Here is a 22,588-nt window from a genome sequence, read left to right as displayed (position 1 = left end):
GGTGGGAAGTACAGTACCTGCACTCTGAAGGATGGGTGAGGATGTTACAGTCCTGGAGGTGGAAAGTACAATACCTGCACTCTGAAGGATGGGTGAGGATGTTACAGTCCTGGAGGTGGGAAGTACAATACCTGCACTGAAGGATGGTTGAGGATGTTACAGTTCTGGAGGTGGGAAGTACAATACCTGCACTCTGAAGGATGGGTGAGAATGTTACAGTTCTGGAGGTGGGAAGTACAGTACCTGCACTCTGAAGGATGGGTGAGGATGTTACAGTTCAAAGGGTCACATTAACTGTTGTGTTACAGTGCTTTTGACAAGACAGCTATTGAATGAATGATGATGAATGTCTTTCCTATTTTATTTAATTGCCCCATCATGGTGGGAGACAACTGATATAATATTTTTCTGTATTATTTTTCAGGTCTCTGTATTAAAAAGACTGCTACACAGTTTTGAATGGCAGATGACCAATTGCTGGATAATCAATGATGTATTTATTTAGCCACACAGTTGTGTGCATGATAATGTGTATAAATAATGTGTATATATGTGCAGGATGAGGATCTTCCATGACACTATATCTCTGAATAACAGCATTTTTATGCCTTTCTCATAATTCAGTGTTATACAGCAGCATTGTACAATCAGTGCCATTTTGTGATGTAGTGCTTGTGAGGTCACTGAGGGAGACATAACTCCAGTAAAGTGTTACACACCTTGCCTTGGCAAATATCTGTCAGACACACCTCTCGGCTTAAGTCAGGTCTTTTGTTCTTGAACTGGTGTCAGGTTGTAACATGTGGTCTATGCCTTATGGGGAAGGGGGAGGGGTGCATTAAGGACTATATAAGTTCAAGGAAACAGCTAGAGAGAGAGGTTGGTGACAGGTCCGGTGAGCGGGAGCCCTGGACAGTCGTGTGTGTGTAGTGGACTACGCATTGCAAATCTCGGGTCAGCTGGTCGGTGAATTAAGAGTAAGTACAAGTCCGTGTTACTGATAACATCTACCCTTTCCCTGGTAATAAGTCTCATAGGTCAATTGTTATATTATGTAATTTTCCATCAGGATATGTTGTATTCTCGCTCTTTATGTTATTAAGTAAACTATACCCATAGTTCCCATTTTTATTTGTATCCTCTTATGCCATTTCATATTCTATTAAGCACTGGGATAATACAGGAGATGGGTTCACTTGCTGGGATACCTCAGGCAGAGTGGGTAAAGGTCTCACAATTTTCAGAAGTTCTTTCCATGTGCCAGCCATCCCAGGCAGGGTGACCTAAAAAGAAAAACGAAAGTTTTTTTTATATTTAGTGATGTATACAGGAGAAGGTGTTACTAGCCCCTTGCTGCTGGCATTTTAGTAGCCTCTTATGACACATGACTTTCAGGGGAAAAATTATTTTCTTATGCTTAGATGTTACTAGCATAGCAGTGTGGTACAGTTGTCTTAGTCATGGAACAATGATGTATAAAGCCAGGATTACCTATACATTTATCATTTACAAGTCATAGTAATGGTATAGACATGTACAATATTGTACAGTACAGTAGTACCTCGGGATATAAAATTAATTAGTTCCAGAAGGCTGTTTGAGTGCCGATACCAAACAAATTTGTTCCCATAAGGAATAATGTAAATTAGATTAATCTGTTTCAAATCCTGAAAAAATACACTTAGAAAAGCACTTACATAAATACACTTACATAATTGTTCGAGTTTTGACCTGTTCATATCCCAAGGTACCACAGTACAGTGGACCCTCAGCTAACGATATTAATCCGTTCCTGAAAGCTCATCGTTTGCTGAAATTATCATTAGCTGAATTAATTTTCCCTATAAGAAATAATGGAAATCAAATTAATCCGTGCAAGACACCCCAAAGCATGAAAAAAAAAAAATTACCACATGAAATATTGATTTTAATACACACAAACTGACACTTACTTTATTGAAGATCTGGTGATGATTGATGGGATGGGAGGAGGGGAGAGTGTGGAAGTTGTTAATGTTTAGAAGGGGAATCCCCTTCCATTAGGACTTGACAGTGCTTCTCACTTTATACTGACCCTCGACAGTGCTTCGCACTTTATACTGACCCTCGACAGTGCTTCGCACTTTATACTGACCCTCGACAGTGCTTCGCACTTTATACTGACCCTCGACAGTGCTTTTCACTTTATACTGACCCTCGACAGTGCTTCCCACTTTATACTGAACCTCGACAGTGCTTCCCACTTTATACTGACCCTCGACAGTGCTTCCCACTTTATACTGACCCTCGACAGTGCTTCTCACTTTATACTGACCCTCGACAGTGCTTCCCACTTTATACTGACCCTCGACAGTGCTTCCCACTTTATACTGACCCTCGACAGTGCTTCCCACTTTATACTGACCCTCGACAGTGCTTCTCACTTTATACTGACCCTTGACAGTGCTTCCTCTTCAAGGGGGGCTCCTTGGCGTGGTGAAGAGGCTCTTGGTCTGAGGAATTAGACCTATCGGTCTTCTTCCTCAGACCGAACCTAATTACCCCCCAATCTCCCCTCCCCTATCCCATCCTCCCCTTTTTCCTTTCCTCCTCCTCCTCCCCACCCCTCCCTTTTGCCCTTCCTCTTTTTGTCCTTTGGGATCTCTCCCACAGGCGCGCTAGTTCCTAGGTAGGGGAAAGGATACCGGGGTCCATCCCATTCCGTTGAGGTTCTTAGCGGTGGCGTAGTTTGCCGTGGAATCTGGATCGCCTGGGGATGTCCCGATCCCTCTCCGGTATCCCGGAGTAGCTTTGGGTGTCTTTCGGGCGACGAGTGTATCTCTGGAAGCCACCTTTCGGATTCCAGGGGTGGTGGCCGAAGGAGGTATGCTTTGTGGTGGATATCCGGCCGCCCTCTCTTTTGTCCACCGAGGTAGCTCGGCAGATGTGAGGTTGCTATCCCGGATTGTTAGTTTACTAGCATGATGGGTAGGGTATGGCACGGGTTCCATGCTGCATCTGCGCTACTTGCGGTGCTGAGGTCCTCTTGGGCGCGGAGGGAGATTTCTGGCCCTTTCATTCCTCCTAGGAACTATCCCTCCCCGGTCCCCCCTTTTTTTATTCTTTTTTTTTTATTTTTATTTTCTTTTCTTCTTTCTTTTTTTTTCTTAAAAACAAAAAGAAAGAAGTAACCTAACCATGGCAGCCCTAGTCCATGAACCTGGTACCCCCCGGCCCCTTCTTGATACCGCACCCCGTTCTGACCCCGCCTCGTCTTTGGACCACTCTTCAGACATTCCTCATGCCTCTGTACCTATTGCCGGTGCTGTTTCCTCACCCGCTTCAGGTACTGAGGCCTCGACTGACTCCTTCGATTTATCGGACCTTCGCTCTCCTCTGACTATGCTTCCGGCCTCTCCCTCTACGGTGCGGCAATTTTCAAATCGCCGACCCGTTCCACGTCGGACCAACTCTGGTCCCACGCCTAAACGCCAACGACAATTACCTGCTGATGATACTTCTCCACCTTCTCGTTCTTCTCAGAAACGATCGACACGTCCTTCACTACCTTTCCACGCTCAGTTTCAGACTGAACAATGGACTAAATTCTTCACTTTACGACCAACTTCCTCTACTGCCTATCTTTCTGACCATAGTATTGGCAAGGCACTCCTACGCCATGTTGGTAAAGATATTTCTTTTCATGCTCTTAAGAGTGGTACGCGCATCATTACCGTACAGAATGCTACCCAGGCTCATGAGCTCTCTCGTCTTTCCCATATCGATACTGTTCCTGTCACTCTTGAAAAACATCATTCCCTCAATTCTTGTAGTGGTACCGTCATTCTGCCCCATACCATAGTTCAACAAAATTTCCAGACATGTGGCACTGACATTCTTGAACAGCTGGAACTCCAAGATCTCCCAATCCTCAAGGTAGACACGTTCTTCCTGCCCGTGGGCGGAGACGATACCCTAGCAATGTGGCTCGTTTAACTTTTGACAGCCGAGAACTCCCATCCTCAGTTTATATAGCAGGACATCGGTTACAAGTTCGAAAGGTGATCCCTACACCACAACAGTGTAGAAATTGCTGGCGATTTGGCCATCCAGCGAAATATTGCAGATCTATCTCCGAATGCCCAGTCTGTGGTGCCGATGACCATTATAATACGTCTTGCAATCGATCTCCCTCTTGCCTTAACTGTCATGAGGCTCACCCTTCGTACTCTCGCCATTGTCAGGTCTATTTAAATGAGCGGGAAATCCGTTACCTCAAAGAGACAGAAGGTCTCCCTTATGCCATGGCAGTTTCTCATCTTCGCCTCCAAGGGAGACTCCCACGTGTTTCTTATTCCCGTGTTTCAAAACGTCCCCCCACTTCTGGTATCCCATCTTCTACACCCACCTTTGTGGTTACCTCTCCCATAATCACTCCTGTATCTAATCCTTTTGCTGTCCTCGGCTCAGACGTCACTACTTCAACGCCTCAGTCTAATCTCGCTTCTTCGAGTTCTCTCTCACAAGCCTCAGTATCGACGAGACCTCGTACGACACCTCCTCCCAATCGTCCCTCTACTTCTCAAAAGTCAAAAAAAGGTCCGTTAACACCTCCTACCCATCTTCCACCTCCTCATTTTACCCTCCCTGTCTCTGTCCCTGGTTCTTCCCCTCTCACTGGCTCAGTTACAAGTGTAGAGGTTCACCCTCCTCCTCGTACTGTACCTTCCTCCCCTGTTCCCTCCCAAGTTTCTTCCTCTTCTGCCACGCAAGAGGGAGAGATATATCATAATCTACACTTGGAAAATCTTGGAAGGAATGGTCCCAAATCTGCACACAGAAATCACTCCCTACGAAAGTAAAAGACTGGGCAGGCGATGCAAAATGCCGCCAATAAAAAGTAGGGGCGCCATTGGTACACTAAGAGAAAACACCATAAGTGTCCGGGGCCCAAAACTGTTCAACAGCCTCCCATCAAGCATTAGGGGAATTGTCAATAAACCCCTGGCTGCCTTCAAGAGAGAGCTGGACAGATACCTAAAGTCGGTGCCGGATCAGCCGGGCTGTGGCTCGTACGTCGGACTGCGTGCGGCCAGCAGTAACAGCCTAGTTGATCAGGCCCTGATCCATCGGGAGGCCTGGTCGTGGACCGGGCCGCGGGGGCGTTGATCCCCGGAATAACCTCCAGGTAACCTCCAGGTAACCTCCCAGGTTCCTGCCTCTTCTGTCCCCTGCCACGCTTCTCCAGTTCCCTCCACCCTTTCATCCCCCCCCTACCTTGGTACAGTCCAATACAGTTCCAATCTTTACTCATCCTCCCCCTACCATTCCCAATATTGTCTCCCATACGACATCTCTGAATTCCGAAACACTTGAAGCAATCTCTGAATATATTGCAGAGACCAAACCATCAATGGACACTGATCCACCTTCTGCTCTTTCTCTCTCCTCTGCTCCATCTGCACAACTCCTTTCTTCACAGCGCACCGTTCCTTCGCTGCTTGAACGTTTTCCACTGCCTCCGCATGTGGACTTTTCTAACCCTTCTAGTCCGTAGGAACCCTTACCTGCGGATTTCAAGTATCTTTATCATTGCCAATCATGGCCTATTTACAGTGGAATATACGCGGCCTCAGGGGTAATAGGGGTGAGCTTCAGATGTTACTCTCCCAGTTTGCCCCTGTTGGTGTTTGCTTACAGGAACCAAAATTACACTCTGCTGTTATTTCTCACATCTCAGGCTATAATTTATTGTATTCTTCAGATCCTTTTCCTGATGGGACCTTTAATGAAAGTGCCCTTCTTCTCCGCACTGATATTCCGTACCATCAGCTATTTGTTCATACTTCGCTGCATTACACAGCAGCCCGTATCCACTTACATAGGTGGTATACGCTTTGTTCTTTATATCTCTCTCCTTCTCGGGCATTATCTATTCCGGATTTTGCCTTCCTTGTTTCGTCATTACCGCCACCGATTCTGTTACTTGGTGATTTTAATGCCCACCATTTCCTCTGGGGGGGGGGCTCACTGTGATTCCCGTGGAATTCAGTTAGAGGCTTTTCTTGCCACCCACCCCCTCCATGTTTTAAATACAGGTGCTCACACCCATTTTGATCCTCGGACTCATACTCTCTCTTGTATCGATCTCTCGGTCTGCTCTTCCTCCGCCGCATTAGACTTCACTTGGTCTGTTCTCCCGGACTTACATGACAGTGATCATTTCCCAATCATTCTTACTTCCCCTTCATATTCGCCACCTCTTCGCACCCCACGCTGGCAATTTAATCGGGCAAATTGGAACCTTTACTCACACCTAACTGTTTTTAAAGAGGTTCCTTCTTCGTCCTCCATCGATGAGCTTTTACACCTCTTCTCGTCCTCCGTTTTCACCGCAGCTTCTCATTCTATACCCCAAACTTCGGGCAGGCATTCTCAGAAATGCGTGCCTTGGTGGTCTCCTGCTTGTGCTCGTGCAGTACGTTTGAAACGCGCTGCATGGGGCAGGTACCGGTACAATAGAACCACAGAGCGACTCCTTGATTTTAAACAGAAGCGTGGGATCGCTCGCCGTGTCATCCGTGATGCTAAACGCACTTGCTGGCGAGATTATGTCTCCACCATCACCTCTGCTTCCTCTATGAGTGCAGTCTGGAAAAAAGTACGAAAACTGAGTGGTAAATATTCTCCTGACCCGGCTCCTGTTCTGCGGGTTGCCGGTGTTGATATAGCAAACCCACTAGATGTTGCCAATGAAATTGGCAATCATCTGGTCCGTGTTTCTCAGGGACTCCATCTATGCCCCTCATTTCTTTCCTCAAAGTCTGCCAGAGAGTTAGCACCCTTGGACTTTTCTTCTCTCAGAGAAGAACAGTATAATGTGCCTTTTACACTTCAAGAACTGGAGGCAACACTCTCAGCTTGTCGATCATCGGCAGCTGGGCCCGACGACATTCATATTCGTATGCTACAACATTTACATCAGTCAGCTCTTGCAGTCCTATTACGCCTTTACAATCTTATTTGGTCACAAGGAGTTCTTCCACAGCTGTAGAAATCCGCCATTGTTCTCCCTTTCCGCAAACCAGGCACTACGGGACATGAAACCTCCCACTATCGTCCCACTAACCCTCCACTGTGCTACCCACCTTACACTCGCACTAACCCTCCACTGTGCTACCCACCTTACACTCGCACTAACCCTCCACTGTGCTACCCACTTTACACTTGCACTAACCCTCCACTGTGCTATCCACCTTCCACTCGCACTAACCCTCCACTGTGCTACCCACTTTACACTTACACTAACCCTCCACTGTGCTATCCACCTGACTCTCGCACTAACCCTCCACTGTGCTATCCACCTGACACTCGCACTAACCCTCCACTGTGCTACCCACCTTACACTCGCACTAACCCTCCACTGTGCTACCCACCTTACACTCGCACTAACCCTCCACTGTGCTACCCACCTTTCACTCGCACTAACCCTCCACTGTGCTACCCACCTTACACTCGCACTAACCCTCCACTGTGCTACCCACCTTACACTCGCACTAACCCTCCACTGTGCTACCCACCTTACACTCGCACTAACCCTCCACTGTGCTACCCACCTTACACTCGCACTAACCCTCCACTGTGCTACCCACCTTACACTCGCACTAACCCTCCACTGTGCTACCCACCACTTTACACTCACACTAACCCTCCACTGTACTACCCACCTTACACTTGCACTAACCCTCCACTGTGCTACCCACTTTACACTTTCACTAACCCTCCACTGTGCTACCCACCACCTTACACTTGCAATAACCCTCCACTGTGCTAACCATCACTTTACACTCGCACTAACCCTCCACTGTACTACCCACTTTACACTCTCACTAACCCTCCACTGTGCTACCCACTTTACACTCTCACTAACCGTCCACTGTGCTACCCACCACCTTACACTTGCACTAACCCTCCACTGTGCTACCCACCACCTTACACTTGCAATAACCCTCCACTGTGCTAACCATCACTTTACACTCGCACTAACCCTCCACTGTACTACCCACTTTACACTCGCACTAACCCTCCACTGTACTACCCACTTTACACTCTCACTAACCCTCCACTGTGCTACCCACCTTACACTCGCACTAACCCTCCACTGTGCTACCCACCTTACACTCGCACTAACCCTCCACTGTGCTACCCACCTTACACTCGCACTAACCCTCCACTGTGCTACCCACCTTACACTCGCACTAACCCTCCACTGTGCTACCCACCTTACACTCGCACTAACCCTCCACTGTGCTACCCACTTTACACTCTCACTAACCGTCCACTGTGCTACCCACCACCTTACACTTGCACTAACCCTTCACTGTGCTACCCACCACCTTACACTCGCACTAACCCTCCACTGTGCTACCCACCTTACACTTGCACTAACCCTCCACTGTGCTACCCACCACCTTACACTTGCACTAACCCTCCACTGTGCTACCCACCTTACACTCACACTAACCCTCCACTGTGCTAACCATCACTTTACACTCACACTAACCGTCCACTGTGCTACCCACCACCTTACACTTGCACTAACCCTTCACTGTGCTACCCACCACCTTACACTCTCACTAACCGTCCACTGTGCTACCCACCACCTTACACTTGCACTAACCCTTCACTGTGCTACCCACCACCTTACACTCTCACTAACCGTCCACTGTGCTACCCACCACCTTACACTTGCACTAACCCTTCACTGTGCTACCCACCACCTTACACTCTCACTAACCGTCCACTGTGCTACCCACCACCTTACACTTGCACTAACCCTTCACTGTGCTACCCACCACCTTACACTTGCACTAACCCTCCACTGTGCTACCCACCTTACACTCGCACTAACCCTCCACTCCTTTATCTGCTACCACATATATCCACCTTGTCACTATGTGGTTTTAGCTTGTATTGTAATGTGTGTTAGTGAAGGTGTGTCCGGTCCTCAACTCAAACATGACATTACTGTTGAAGAATCAGACACATTTTTATTTATTTATTTATTAATTTGAACATGATACAGAGAAGTACAAGGAATACAATTTTTAAAGTGCAGCATGCCCAAGCCCCTTTTATGATTATATTGTAGATGTTGCACCATCCAGTGACTTTATTAGTACAAGCACATATGTTCTTGTATTGATAAAGACACTGGATGGTGCAACATTTACAAATAAAGATACCCGGATGTTGTACATCTGAGTATCTAATTCTTTGTCTTGTTGGTTTTGTATACCATTCATGTACAACATGGTATTGTATACCATTCATGTACAACATGGTATTGTATACCATTCATGTACAACATGGTATTGTATACCATTCATGTACAACATGGTATTGTATACCATTCATGTACAACATGGTATTGTATACCATTCATGTACAACATGGTATTGTATACCATTCATGTACAACATGGCTGCCTCTCTTACAAATTTTGCATGTTCTGTGACTAAAATATTGTGGTTTTTATGAGTGATGGGGTCAATAGAAGGAAATAAATGGCCCAGGATAAGAATACAGCAGATTCACGAATAACATCGTTTTCTTATAACGTTGATGTGATAATAAATTTGAAAGAATATAATTATAAATTATTGTAACCCAAGAATTTGAAAAGTATGATAATTGTTTCACTTAAAGTTAGTCTCCAGGAACCTATCGATGACGTTAAGTGAGGATTTACTGTATGGGTGATGGACTGGGTCGTGGGGATGTTGACCCCCGAAGCCTCCTCCAGGTATAGTTAAGGAAGATACAGTGGAACCTTGGTACTCGAACTCAATTCATTCTGGAAGGCTGTTCGAGTGCCTATCTGTTAGAGTATCAAACAGATTCTTCCCAACTAATTTTCTTGTTGGTCAGCTGTTATCACTATTCCTCGTAGGCCATGTAGTGAATTATTTATACAATATAAAAAAATGCCAAAAATGCAAAGAAACATGAAACAGTTTACAGTGAAGTTCTGGCAAGTCTTATATAACTAAAATAAATACATTATTGAGCATAAATATGGAGCTTAAACAAAAACCAGTCTTAATGTTTGTCCAACACACGAATTAACACAACCATACAGTGAAATTCCTAACTCAAAATTGATGATAAAAATGGAAAATTATTATAATCAGAAGTAAGTGTTAATGAAGGTTGAAAAATACAGAAATAATATGAAAGAATTATTATGTGACATAAGGGAAGCATAAAGAACCAAGACAACTTACAACTGGAAGAAAACTTTGATACAGATATTGAAGTATCAAGGAAGGTTTCTTGATGATGGTGAGGGGCTCTTGATCTAGGGGACTGGATCTGCTTCTACCCCAGCTCCCCTTCAGGTGCTACACAATCCCTACAGGTTTAGTGCTCTCCCATAATTTTTTATTAACACATTGGCCTTCTCCCACCAAGACAGGGCGGCCCATAAAAGAAAAACTTTCATCACTATTCACTCCATCACTGTCTTGCTGGAGGCGTACTTACACTACAGTTATAAAACTGCAACATTAACACCCCTCCTTCAGAGTGCACTGTACTTCCCATCTCCAGGAATCAAGTCCAGCCTGCCAGTTTCCCTGAACCCCTTCATAAATGTTACCTTGCTTACACTCCAACAGCACGTCAAGTCCTAAAAACCATTTGTCTCCATTTGCTCTTAACATGCTCACGCATGCTTGCTGGACGTCCAAGCCCCTCGCGCACAAAACCACCTTTACCCCCTCTAACCTGTTGTGATCCCCCTCTCTCCTACATGCTCTAACCTGAGCCTCGCTATCCTCGTAAAAACTCTTCACGGCACAATACAAATAGGTAATATAAATATTGAAGTTGATACACTACCTGGAACTACCATTATCACCATTAACTACTACCATCACCACCATTAACTACTACCATCGCTACCTAACATGTTAATGTGCCTCAAGATCTATCCTAGCATGGGCCAGTAGGCCTACTGCCATACTTCTCTAATATTTACACTTATGTTTCTCCAGCCTATAAACTGTGGTTACGAGCTTATGAACTGTGGGAATGCTTGAAGTTCCTAAACCTGTACTCCCTAGAATGCAGGAGGGAGAGATACATGATTATATACACCTGGAAAATCCTAGAGGGACTAGTACCAAACTTGCACATGAAAATCACTCCCTGTGAAAGCAAAAGACTTGGCGTATGATGCAACATCTCCCCAATGAAAAGCAGGGGTGCCACTAGCACGATGAGAGAATACAACAAATATCAGGGGCCCAAGACTTCAACTGCTTCCCAGTGTACATAGGGGGATTGCCAATAGACCCCTGGCTGTCTTCAAGCAGGCACTAAACAAGCATCTAAAGTCAGTACCTGACCAGCCGGGCTGTGGTCTGAATGTTGTATTATGTGTGGCTAACAGTAACAGCCTGGTTGATCAGGCCTTGATCCACCATGAGGCCTGGTCACAGACCGGGCTGTGGGGGCATTGACCCCCGAAACTCTCTCCAGGTATACCAGATATGATCTATCACAATAAATTCTGATACAAGATTATTGTCTTAATAAAGTTACTGTCTGTGTCTACAACTACAGATGGCACCTATAACATTGCACTTTGGTGCCATCTTGTATAAGGAAAATGATAGTGCTTGGAGTTGTCACTACACTGCATTCGGGGTGCCACCTAGTGCAGGGAGACAGCACTGTATGACCTGGGTGGGTTTAGTGCTTAGTTTTGGTAATGGCACAAAGTTAATGAAAATGGCACTAGGTTGCCATCTATTGGAGGAAGAATAAACTAAATTAGTTAATTTTTTGCACAATAGATGGCCCTAAATATTACTAATGAAAATGGCACTTGGCCTCCATCTATTATAATTATTTACTAAATCTAGTTCAGTTTTTGCATAATAGATGGCACTGTAAGTTAATGAAAATGGGAAGATAAATGGTAGACAACTAAATTTTTTTTTTTAGTTCACTTTTTGCTCAATAGATGGCGAAAAAAAAAATTGAAAATGGGAAGATCAACTAGGGGAGACTAAACTAAATATTTTTAGTTTATTTTTTGCACAACAGATGGCGCTGAAAATTACTAATGAAAATGGCACTTGGATGCCATCTAGTGTGAGAATTATGAACTAAACTTTTAGTTCATTTTTTGCACAATAGATGGTGCTGAAAATTACTAATGAAAATGGCACTTGGATGCCATCTAGTGTGAGAATTATGAACTAAAAATATTTTATTCAGTCTCCCCTAATCAATCCTCCCATTTTCTAATTTTTTTTTCGCCATCTATTGAGCAAAAAGTGAACTAAAAAAATATTTAGTTTAGTCTACCCTTTATCTTCCCATTTTCATTAACTTACAGCGCCATCTATTATGCAAAAACTGAACTAGATTTAGTAAATAATTATAACAATAGATGGCAGCCAAGTGCCATTTTCATTAGTAATTTTTAGGGCCATCTATTGTGCAAAAAATGAACTAGATTTAATAAATAATTCCAACAATAGATGGCATCCAAGTGCCATTTTCAATTTTTAGTGCCATCTATTGTGCAAAAAATTAATTTAGTTTATTCTCCCTAAAGTAAATGGCAGCCTGGTGCCATTTTCATTAACTTTTACTTTGATACCTATTGCAGCAAGTGATGCTAACTCGTTCTGTTACAGTGGGTGAAGCACAAAACCTACAGAGGTCATAGTGTGCCTGGGAATTGGGAGCACTAAACCTGGAGAATTATACAGCACATGTAGGAAAGAGGATTGAAGGTATTCAGGCTCAATTCAGGGAACTGGAGCACAGATCCAATTCCCTAAATCAAGAGCCCCTCACCAGTATCAAGGAACCTTCCTTGAGAGGATCCAAGAGGAAAAAATCCAATTCCTTGCATCAAGTGCCCAACACTAGTATCAACTTCGGTAGACGCACGAAAGTGGTTGAGAAAGAGACATGAGCATTATTATAATCAAGTGGGAAGCGCTAAACCCGTAGGATTATACAGCTCCTGGGGGGATGTGGAAGGTATTCAGGTTTAATTCAGGGAACTGGAGAACAGATCCAATTCCCTAGATCAAGAGCCCCTCACCAGCATCAAGGAACTTCCCTTGAGGGGAGAGACACAAGCAAATGTGAATATCTAGAAAATATTTGTGTTCTGGGACTATGATCCTCTGTAACAAACACAGGTTTGAGAACAACACATACTGGCAAGAGTGTAAGGTGATGACCTGACCAGTGAGGTAGGAGACAGCATCAGGTAACCTTTGAGGTCAACTGACAACTACATCATGTAGTGTACAGGTCTTGGTTGAGTATCAGATGTGTCGGTGTTTTCCACGTGTTATTATGACCAGCTTTTTTGTCCAGTTGTAGCGACTGCAATTAATCAAGGTTCCAGGCATTTTCAGAATCTAAGGTTGTGTTTGATATAAGGACACAAGTGCAACTAATGCAACATTTTATTGTAACAACAATTCACTCTGCAGGAACTTTAAGACATTACAAACAAGGACACAGGGTATATATAGGTATAGTGTGAGGTGCAAAGCATAATACAATCACTGTAGGTATTAGCAGTAGTATTTGTGGTAGTAATAGTACTACAACTACTACCACCGCCTACAATGATTATATTATACTTTGCACCTTATACTCTACCTATATACACTCTCTGTGTCCATGTATTGTCTGTAATGGGTTTGACAAAGCTCCTGGAGAGCAAAATGTTACAATAAAATGTCACATTAGTTGCACTTGTGTCCATTTATCTAACATACTGTCAGTAATTCTACAGTTAATATTACATCTAAAGTTGTGTCCTGTGATGACTTTCAATGTCAAAAATAAATAACAAAAAGGCACAATACCGTGACTGGAACGATACACAAATAACCCGCACATAAAAGAGAGAAGCTTACGACAACGTTTCGGTCAGACTTGGACCATTGACAAAGTCACACTAACAGAGGTGGAGCAGGACGGCTATATATAGGCAGGAAGAGGTGGAGGTAGTAGTAGTAGTAGTAGTAGTACTACAAGAATTGTATATAATACCGACAAGATGAAATTAAGACACATGCACAACACCCGGGCATCCCCATTGTAGACGTTTCGCCATCCAGCCAGCCACTGGATGGCGAAACGTCCACAACAAAGACAACCAGACGCCGCACATGTGTCTTAATTAAGACACATGCTTGGCACTAGGAGCTTTCTTTGGAGCCATGGTAGCTTACTTAGTACTTGCAAGCACTAAAATAAATGGAATATTATGAAATATTTCGCTGGAGCACGTGAGGGGACCTTCGCTCACTGGTAAACAATGCCAGACTGGCTGCCGCCCCGGCTCACGCCGTGGGTACGCGTCCTGGACGAACTACGACTCGCGAGTCAACCTATGAAAAGCGAGTCCATGTTTATTCGAAAATACCCCTATGATTGGCAAATTTTACGATTGCCGGAAACTACGAAAAACGAGGGACCACTGTACTTGTATATTATATAATCAAAGAATTAAATTAAATAGGGGGCAACACTACTGTCACTGACACTACTGTCAGTGACATTGTATACTGGGTGAGCAGCATTTACCGCTGTTGCCATATGCTGCTCATTTTCTGCCAACTTTACGCCTCTATATCTCGGTAAGTACTGATCGCAAAAAAAAATTTTTAGGCTTAAAACACTCAGCAAAATAATCCTAACATTTTGGTAAGAAAAAAATAAATTTTTTATTTTTCGAATATTTTTTGACATAGAATGGCAGTTTCAGAAATGGGCTTGCAACAGTCAAAGGGTTAAATACACCTTTGCTATTACATAAGATTACTGTTTTGCACCTCTTTACATTCCATTAAAATATTCGTCTCTCTGGATTTCTGATATAACTTTAAACCCTTTAACTGGTTACTGTGTACTTTACACTCACTCTTTTCCTGCTCACATGTGTGGATTTTATATCTTACACCTGAAAACTTTCCCCACACCATGTTCAGGTCACAGCAACTTGCCATACAGATTTTCACATGAATTGGCTCCAATACCAGCACCTTCTCCCCAGCTTCCAGAGCACTACGGTCCACATTACGGTCCCACATCATCCTGGTCTGCTTGATGGGCACGTTCACTGGTACCATCCACTTCATACGAGCCAAACAGTGTCTGAAACTGAGAAAAAACTCCTAGAGGGGAGCATCATCATCCCCCCCCCCCAAGCCAATAGCTCAGAGATTCCAGAGTTCTTCCCCACTCAGCAAATACAAAAAGAGGGATCCTCTCATCCCAGTTGTTAGTATTGTCTATACCACAGGCATGTGGCATTGTCTTAACCCTTTCAGGGTCCAAGGCCAAAATCTGAAGTCACGCACCAGTGTCCAAGAAATTTTGAAAAAAAAAAAAATTATTTTTTCTTACAGAATTAAAGAGCATATTTTTGTGAAGGTAATAAAACAAAAAAAATTAGAATCTGATCAGTACTTACCGAGATACAGTGCCAAGAAGTTTGTAGAAAATGATGTGGTGGCGGCAACATCGACGAATTCCACATATGCGTATTATATTATTTTGTTGTTTTAGTTGTTTTTTCTTTTCTTTTCCAATTTTTTTCTATTCCTACTAACATTTGGGGCCTGAGAGACCAATACTGTATATAATTGATATATATATACTCACTGTATTGAACACAATAACCGCACTAAAGTTATTATCATATTATTGTTTACCACTGTTGTTTATTACAATAAACATGCACAAATATTGTATAATACTAATGTTCTATCATATATTTACATATTTACAATCACTGGACATGGTTTTAGAACTGCTGGAGCTTGTGGAACTCCTTGAAACAAGGCACCATGCACAGAGGCACCTTACATTCCTCACACATAAACCGAGTGTCTTTGCGTCTTTGTTGCCGTCGTTTTGTTTGTGCACAGACAATGCATCTCTTCTGAGCAAATTTCTTTTGAGTTGAAGGAAGCTGTATTATGAAATGATCACCTTCTCTTCTCAAACGCTTGGGTATATTGTGATGAATTCGAGGACCATGTTGTATTGCAGGTGTTGTTACCTGGTACTTCATTATGAGTTGTCTGACAACAGACAAACAAAATTCACCATACGGTGGTCTGTTACCAGTCTTTATTTGGTACATATTATATGCATTCAGCATTGAAATGTCCATGAGATGGAAGAAAAGTTTCATGTACCACTTGTAACTCTTACGAACACAGTCAACAAAACCAATCTGCATGTCACACTTGTCAACCAAGCGCATGTTTTGTGTATAATCAATCACTGTCACTGGTTTTCGAATACGTTCATTAGTCACTCGATCAACTTTGCCACTGTCTTGCATTTCATTACGGTGAATGGTTGTCAACAATGTGACATCTCGTTTGTCATGCCACCGTAATGCCATGATGTCATTGGCAGTAAACACCTGCACGTCATCACCACGAACACCTGCGTTGAGCCTGGGCATATGTTTACGATTAGAACGCACTGTGCCACACACATCTGTCTTGTTCACTCGCATGAAATCACTGAGTAATGGGCTTGTGTACCAGTTATCGGTATATAATGTATGGCCCTTACCAAGATAAGGTGCCATCATGTTTCTCACTACGTCACCTGATATACCCAATAACATCTTGGTATCTTTCAATGTTTTACTACCCGTGTATACAACAATATCCAACACCAGGCCACTGTCACAATCACAGAGTACAAACAATTTTATACCAAAGCGGTTCCTCTTGCTCGGTATATACTGCTTGAATGACAGTCTACCTTTGAACAAAATCAAAGACTCGTCAATTACAAGATTCTTGAATGGATAAAAGTATATCCTGAACTTTTGTTTGAGATACATGAAAACATTTCTAATCTTGTATAACCTGTCACTCCTGTCAGGCCTGGTTTTGTCAGAGAAGTGCAACATACGTAACAGTAAGATAAACCTGTTCACTGGTATTATTTCACTGAAGGATGGGGTACAAATTAGCCGATCTGTGGACCAGTATGCTTTTATATTATGCTTATAGACATGAGGCATAAGCATTATTGTTGCAAAAAGCAAATACATTTCTGCAACAGTCGTCTCTTTCCACCTGTGTAGTCTTGACTGTGGTGATAAGATCGTATTTGCCATGGTGTACTGAAAATACTTATTACTTTCCCTGACAATAATTTCCATCAATGGCTGGTCAAAGAATAATTCAAAGAATTCCAGTTCATTGGCCGTGGTTCCAAGGGGACAGGTAGGTAGAATTCCACTTTGCGAGTCATCAAAGTGGTGAGGGCTGGGAACAAAATTGGGATTTTGCTGCCAATCCCAGATACGGTTTGCTGGTGGATACTGGACATCATAGGCTGGTTGTACGGGTGGTTGTGGCGGGCTGGTGGGTGACGCTCCGCTTTGTCCTTGAACTGACGAGTCAGCAGCGTGGGTTCCCGCGTGGCACAGCGAGTCACGCATGGCGGTGCCACTACCACCACCAGCCCCACTAACACCATCCACTGATGTCTGTGGCCCATCCATGCCAAGTGTAGCCACATCATCCTCACTATCACTACCTAAAACGGGTGTAGGGCCACGGGATGTACTCCGGGATGTACTCCGTCCCCTGGGCACAGCATAGGGTACACTACCCGAGCGCATGCAGCGGCGAACATACCGACGCTTCACTGGTGAATATGTTTCCTCACTATCACTACTCGAATGATCGTCGAGCGCAATAAAATCACAATCCACGTCAGAATCATCGTCATTACTGAAGTCAGAGGCCAGGCCACGGGAAAATATTAGTTTTCTCTTACGTTTAGGAACACCCGACGGTGAGTCACGAGTGCCCACACCAGAGGTAGAAGGTCGAGGATCGTCGGGGTTTTCTGCACTATTATCGATATCCTGGTCATTATTTTCGGTCACTAACTTATCAAAGCCGTAGAATTCGTCTTCATTTCCACTTCCATCAGTGTCAGAACTATCAGACAGGAAGAGGAGAGTCCCAATTTTCCGGGGAGTGAGAGCTGACTTGCGACGAGGCATGGTGAACAAGGGTGACTGAGCCGGCGTTCCCACAATGCTATGCAGACGCCTAGATTTTTTGTTTATGGCGCACACCCACGGCGCAGACCCATTCTCTCATATGTAGGCCCATGAGCGCTTTCGCGCTAAATTTGACGGCGCTAGAATTTTGGCGTAGATCTACGGTTTGGACACTCACCGACCAGCCGTAGATCTACGGGACGGACCCTGAAAGGGTTAAAGGTTTGATGGAATTTCACTATTTTTCCCTGAGATTGAGGATGATAGGCAGTTGAAAGTTAAGCTCTACTTTTAATCCCTTTAAAACATTTCTAAACAACTCTGAGGTAAAATTAGGCCCTTAGTGTGTTTGCATCTCTTGAGGAAAACCAACATGAAAAAAGAACTTCATCAAGGCTCTTAAGACTACATGAGCTGTTATGTAGAGGGACTGCTTCCAGGTACCTGGTAGTGGAGCAAATAATTGTGAGTAAATAATCATTTCCCATTCTGGTCCTTGGAATTGGACCAACTACATCCACTACCAGCTTGCTGAAGGGTTCACTTGGTGCTGAAATAAGCTGAAAGGAAACAGGTTTAATACTTTGACTAGGTGTCCCTAAAATTTGACAGATATGATAGGTCTTAATATACTCTCTGTCAGTCTCTCACAGCAGAGGGCAGAAGAAATGCCTGGACATCACCATCTGGTGACAAAACCCTTGTTCTCCTTCCATTGATACTGCAAACAGAGGTGACTTCTTTGTAAGAGTTTCCTCCCTGAAAACACTTATTTAATTGTAAAATCTCTTCCTCAGCCACAGCTGAGGCTCTGATCAGCTTAAGAGTGACATCATTCTCCTGTGCAGAAATTAATTGCACCCTAGTAGGTGCAGCCTCTCTCACTCTACTTAACTGATCCATGCTCCAATCATGCTCAGCCCTGGCTGGAACATCCTTTTCTTTAGTTGACTGTAGTTCAACATCAGAGAACAGAGTTTCCAGACTTAAGCCCTTACCATTCTCATGAGAAATATCATGAAGATTATTGGTAGCATGATCATGAGCCATACTTCTCATGGTGGAACCATCAGGGAAAAGGTCTGGTAGGGTTTCCCTAGCCTTTTCCTCCCAAATTTTGGGACTTGGTTCTCCCCAAACTAGTTGTTCCTCACTGTGCATCATTGTGGTGGTGAGGTACTATCGGATGGTTAGTGTTCAGTGTGTATCATTGTGGTGGTGAGGTACCATCGGACAGCTGGTGTTTAGTGTGCATCATTGTGGTAGTGAGGTACCATCGGATAGTTGGTGTTCAGTGTGCATCATTGTGGTGGTGAGGTACCATTTGAGGGATACCTCTTCAAAAAGCAGTCTGTGGGTTTATATTCATATAAAAGAAAGCAATTTGAGTGTGGCAAATCCATTGAGCCTATTCTGAATTAAACTCTACACTAGTGAGGGAGACCTCTAGGCTTAAAACTGAATGTAACATGAGTTAGAATTTACAGGCAAGATTATTAGAGCACAAACAAGAGGTGAAGTACAGGAGGTTCATGTAGTTTCCAAATTTAAGGTAAGATTTTTAGAGTTTGATCAAGATGTCAGCTACAGAGTTAGCACTGAAATAGATTAAAAAATGAGATAATATGAACTCAAACTTGTAGTATGGCTTCTGTGTAAATACAACTGATTAACTGAATTCTTTTCTTGATTACCATTTGAAAAAACTTTGTAGGCACAGAATACTCAAGTTATATGTAAAAATCACTTAAGTTTGCATAGTTGATTTCCTTCCCTTCAACACAAGTTGGGTTTGTCTTGTTCCTTTCACAGTGTCATCAAAGTATTTTGTATCTTTTTTCTCACATCATCTCTATTCTGGACATTCAACATGGCACCCAAGAGGAATATCAGTGATGCTAGAGGTAGCAGAATATAATAATCAGCTCCAAGGGTACAGAAGATGGAAACTTTAACCCTTTGACTGTCGCAGGCCCCTTTCTGAAACTGTCATTCTATGCCGCAAAATTTTTGAAGAAAAAAAACTATTTTTTCTTATGAAATGATAGAGAATCTTTTCCCGATGGTAATGAAACCAAAAGTTCGAAATTTGGTCGAAAACTCACGGAATTACGCTCCCGCGAAGTTAGCGGTCTCGGCGACATATACGTATCGGTGATTTCGCCGACTTTGAGCCCTGTTTTTAGCCAATTCCGTTTTTCCAGTTGACCAAACTCATAGCTATTTCTTTAGAACTCCATTTTATCTATCAGTTGAGTACAAGAAACCATCTATTTACCAATTTGAACTACCCAATAAAGTGGTCAGAAATTGGCAATTTGGCCAATTTCACGCAAATCAAAAAAGATGCCAATTTCAAAATAGGGTCCAGAATAAACAAGGTAGACATTCTTGGCACTAAAATAACATCCTCTGTTCATTAGTCACATCTCTAGGCCCCTCTTATATTACTATTGCTTTCAATTTTAAGCCAGCCTGTAATGCTATGCATATAAGTGGCTTTGGCATGCTGCTCTTACCTGTATTTTTTTGTATCTCTGTATGTATGCTAAAATTTATAAATAAATAAATAAATAAATAAATAAATATTTTGATTTTTTATTCACACAAAAAAATACAAAATTTACTGGTATGCAGACTACTACATTATTTTAAAAATGGTATAAATAATATCAGTGCACTAGTGAAAGAATATCAGACTCCCCAGTTGACGTGTATTGGACGTGTGGTGTGATATGCTTACTCCTGAACATTGGTAAATATCGAACATTTCCGCTACTTTGAGCTCAGTTTCAAGGTCGTTTTCATCGTGAAAGTAATGAAAATCATCTCTATTTCTGTAACATGTTTTCCATTTTATCACCTAAGACCATGAAAACGAGAATACAACGATAAATACTATATGAAAATGCACCTCAAAGTCGGCGTTTTAATCCAAAAAAACGGTCAGAGTTTTTTTTTCTCATTATGCATTGTGTGCTGCAGGATTTTTTTTATGTGGTGCACACTGACCACACAGACCCATTCTCTCACATGTGGGCCTACCAGGTTTCTCCTGCTTGATTTGAAGCCTCTAGAATTTATGGGTATACAGTGGACCCCCACATAACGATTACCTCCGAATGTGACCAATTATGTAAGTGTATTTATGTAAGTGCGTTTGTATGTGTATGTTTGAGGGTCTGAAATGGACTAATCTACTTCACAATATTTCTTATGGGAACAAATTCGGTTGGTACTGGCACCTGAACATACTTCTGGAGTGAAAAAATATCGTTAACCGGGGGTCCACTGTATATACGTCAGAAACAGTGGCGTGTAAGACGTATTTATACTGCGTAAACAGTCAAAGGGTTAAATATGCATATGTGATGCATAATGCTTGTATGTTTTGTCTGGATGAATTTGGTAGGGTATGTAAAAGAAGAAAATTCAAAGTGAATATAGGAAAGAGTAAGGTGACGAGGATAACAAAAAGACTGGATATCAGATTGGAGGGAGAGAGTATGGAGGAGGTGAATGTATTCAGATATTTAGGAGTGGATGTGTCAGGAAATGGGTTTATGAAGGATGAGGTGAATCATAGAATTGATGAAGGGAAAAGAGTGAGTGGTGCACTTAGGAGTCTGTGGAGACAAAAAACTTTGTCCGTAGAAGCAAATAGGGGAACGTATGAGAGTACGTATAGTTATACCAACACTCTTATATGGGTGTGAAGCATGGGTGGTGAATATTGCAATGAGAAGGCTGGAGGCAGTGGGGATGTCATGTCTGAGGGCAATGTGTGGTGTGAATATAATGCAGAGAATTTGTAGTTTTGAAATTAGGAGGAGGTGTGGGATTACCAAAACTATTATCCAGAGGGCTGAGGAAGGGTTGTTAAGGTGGTTCAGACATGTAGAGAGAATGGAACAAAACAGAATGACTTCGAGTGTGTATAAATCTGTAGTGGAGGGAAGGCAGGGTAGGGGTCAGCCTAGGAAAGGTTGGAGGGAGGGGGTAAAGGCGGTTTTGTGTGCTAAGGGCTTGGACTTCCAGCAAGTATGTGTCAGCGTATTTGATAGGAGTGAATGGAGACAAATGGTTTTTAATACTCGACATGCTGTTGGAGTGTGAACAAAGTAACATTTATGAAGGGATTCAGGGAAACTGGCAGGCTGGACTTGAGTCCTAGAGATGGGAAGTACAGTGTCTACACTCTGAAGGAGGGGTGTTAATGTTCCAGTTTTATAACTGTAGTGTAAAGCACCCCACTGGCAAGACAGTGATGGAGTGAATGATGAAAGGTTTTCTTTTTTGGGGCCACCCCACCTTGGTGGGAATCGGCCGATGTGTAATAAAAATAAATAAAAATAATTCACCATACATACAATTAGACAGAACACAAGGAAATGTTAACAAGTGTAAAGACTAAGAAGAAAACAAGGAAAGTGTCCCCACTTAATACTCAGAAAGTAAGACACAAAACCCTCATTTACAATACTGCAAAACATTGCTTAAGGAGAGTGTTTA

General features: G+C 43.0%; 1 protein-coding gene across 3 annotated transcripts in view; it reads right to left on the bottom strand.

Annotated features, from left to right (window-relative positions):
• Positions 1–1,137: 1,137 nt before the first annotated feature.
• Positions 1,138–22,588, bottom strand: part of LOC138851171 (tigger transposable element-derived protein 1-like) — a 58,379-nt gene continuing 36,928 nt past the window's right edge. The window contains exons 6-7 of one of the 3 annotated variants that reach the window (XR_011391035.1): positions 14,951–15,189; positions 1,138–1,283 (exon numbers count right to left, since the gene is read on the bottom strand). The gene's annotated coding sequence lies outside the window, so the exon portion shown is untranslated. The remainder of the gene's footprint in view (positions 1,284–14,950; positions 15,190–22,588) is intronic. The other 2 variants (XR_011391036.1, XR_011391037.1) reach the window with 2 other exon arrangements.

The sequence above is a fragment of the Cherax quadricarinatus genome, unplaced genomic scaffold, assembly GCF_038502225.1.
Source record: "Cherax quadricarinatus isolate ZL_2023a unplaced genomic scaffold, ASM3850222v1 Contig58, whole genome shotgun sequence".
Taxonomy (NCBI): Eukaryota; Metazoa; Arthropoda; class Malacostraca; order Decapoda; family Parastacidae; genus Cherax; species Cherax quadricarinatus.
This window is presented reverse-complemented; position numbering and strand designations above follow the sequence as displayed.